The 2,191-nt window shown below is 40.5% G+C and overlaps 1 long non-coding RNA gene across 1 annotated transcript; it reads left to right on the top strand.

Moving 5' to 3' along the window:
• The first annotated feature begins 313 nt into the window (after nt 1-313).
• Nucleotides 314-1,226, top strand: LOC124162774. The gene is made up of 3 exons (XR_006865675.1): nt 314-369; nt 516-729; nt 1,140-1,226. It is a non-coding gene; the product is annotated as an uncharacterized LOC124162774 (long non-coding RNA).
• Nucleotides 1,227-2,191: the final 965 nt, after the last annotated feature.

Raw genomic sequence — 2,191 nt, forward strand, 5'->3', positions numbered from 1 at the left:
CTGAGTGAAGCATATTAACTGAACAATAGCGCCCTGAAAATAATGAAATCGTTTTACGGCATAAATGACGCGTGACGTCATATATGCCGTTCCGTGGCATGGTAACCAGGCATAACAAAGTGTTTATCAGTTCGAGACGCTGGAAAGTGGATTTACCTTGAGATATACATCTCCTGCGCTGTAGTACAAGTTTAAAGAAGTACGCTATCAGTTTTTATTTTACACTTAAGAGAATTATCGGCATGGAAGCTGGATATATTCGTGCGGAGTCCGGAAATCTGCCCGAAGTCGATTCTCCCATAATGATGGAGTACTTATGAGCTGTGACAAGTAAACATCAGCTGAAATACGAAATGTAAAGGCTTTGCGGTAAGTATTTTATGTTATTTACAAGATAAATGAATATATAAATTGTTTCCATGTGAATTCTGTTGCAGTAGGTCGTCATTATTAGCAAAGTTGTGATAATACATGTGAACCTTTCGCAATGTTTACATTATGAATCTCTATTTCAGATCTATGAGAAAAGAATACATTGAGAGGGCGACTTGACGTGTGCCATTACAAAGATCTAATAATTTATGCCGGGTGAAGTGTTTTTCTGGAACGTAAAGTTACGGCCAAAAATTATATTTGTATTATGTATTATACATTATGCCACCATGGTGTTCGACGAAGCGTCGAAGACGATTTTGAGCATTGCCTGTCACGATTGCACAGCGTCGTCGGGTAATTATAATGCTTCGGCGTAATGATCCATTAGTACTAGTTATTAACTAATTCATGCATATCTTTATTAGTAGCTGCGACCACAGTTAATGGCTTCATAAGTACCCTTATGTTATGATATTTATTTGTAATGGTTTCAAGCAACTCTTAAATTTATTGTAATTTCATCAAAGTTTAGACGTATACCGACGTTTTTATAGACGAAATATGCAAGTAAAATCGATGGTAATATGTAAAATAATAATTTGTAAAAAATAAAATGTGAATTATTTTTCTGGAAGATGACTAATGATGCAATATATGATCTTGTTTTTTCTCGGCGAATATTTCTTATAAATATTTCTCGGGTTTCTAGCCGAGTGAGAATTTTTTGGCCTAATGATGCAATGTTTACCACTTCATGTTTTAAGGGGGGTGCAAGCATGCCTTCCTTGGCTTTCCTAGTGTGGCTCCACAACAAGAGCTTAGAGCCTTCCCCAACTGAAGTTTAGTGCTATTGGCGCAACCACCTTTGTCTGGTGTGAGAAATCAACTCCTTATGGCCACTGATCTATGAAATTTGAAGCCTGTGGACCCAATTCTTGGAATTGGTGATTTCAGGGACCGGTTATAGATGGACTGCAGGGAAAATAACGATCAATGTGTTCTGTTGGCTTACAACTCTCCCTCTCACTCCCTTGAGCAGTTGGACTTATTTCATTTGGGCATTTTATTTAAAACTCAAAATTTGACCCATAAGCTCTATGAGGATTCAGCTGACAGGTTTTCGGAGTTACTACCGCGTCGATTCATCTCTGCAGACGACAGTTTCACCGGCATTACAGCAGGCTTCTTCAGGTCAATTAAGTGGAGATCCGTGGTATCGCCCGTCTCTTAAACACCCCGTTGGAGGCCGGTGCAAGAAGCCTGCTGCAATGCCGGCGAAACAGTCGTCTGCAGAGATGAATCTACGCGGTAGTAACTCCGAAAACCTGTCTGCTGAATCCTCGCCACACCGCGAAAGCCTACACAAGGAGCTCTATGAGGACTTCATTCAATTTGCTAAGTCAAAAATGACCCTGCCCCTTTGTTTACAAGCATCATCATTGACTGTTGGGCAGGCATCATGTCACCTGTGGCATAAGTTGAGGTATGCACGATTGGGTGCCTCAATGATTTATACAGAGGCTAACTGTAAGATGGATGGTGGTAGTACCCTGGCAGAGCAGCTGTTGGGTGCTCGACCCTTTAAAATCACAGGGCCAATGAAGAGGGGGAAAGACCTAGAAGGTGATGTCATTAAGACGAGAGTTGAGTGTTAGTTTTGAAAATACAGGACTTTTATTGAAAGCTGAACTCCCTGAATTTGTGGCATCGCCTGATTAGTTCTGAATATGTGGTAAAGGTGAAGTGTCCCACATCTGAAACATGCAAGAATTATATTAGCAAATGTGGGAAAGTGGGCGGTAGATGCTATGCACAA

This window comes from Ischnura elegans, chromosome 7 (assembly GCF_921293095.1).
Source record: "Ischnura elegans chromosome 7, ioIscEleg1.1, whole genome shotgun sequence".
Lineage (NCBI taxonomy): Eukaryota > Metazoa > Arthropoda > Insecta > Odonata > Coenagrionidae > Ischnura > Ischnura elegans.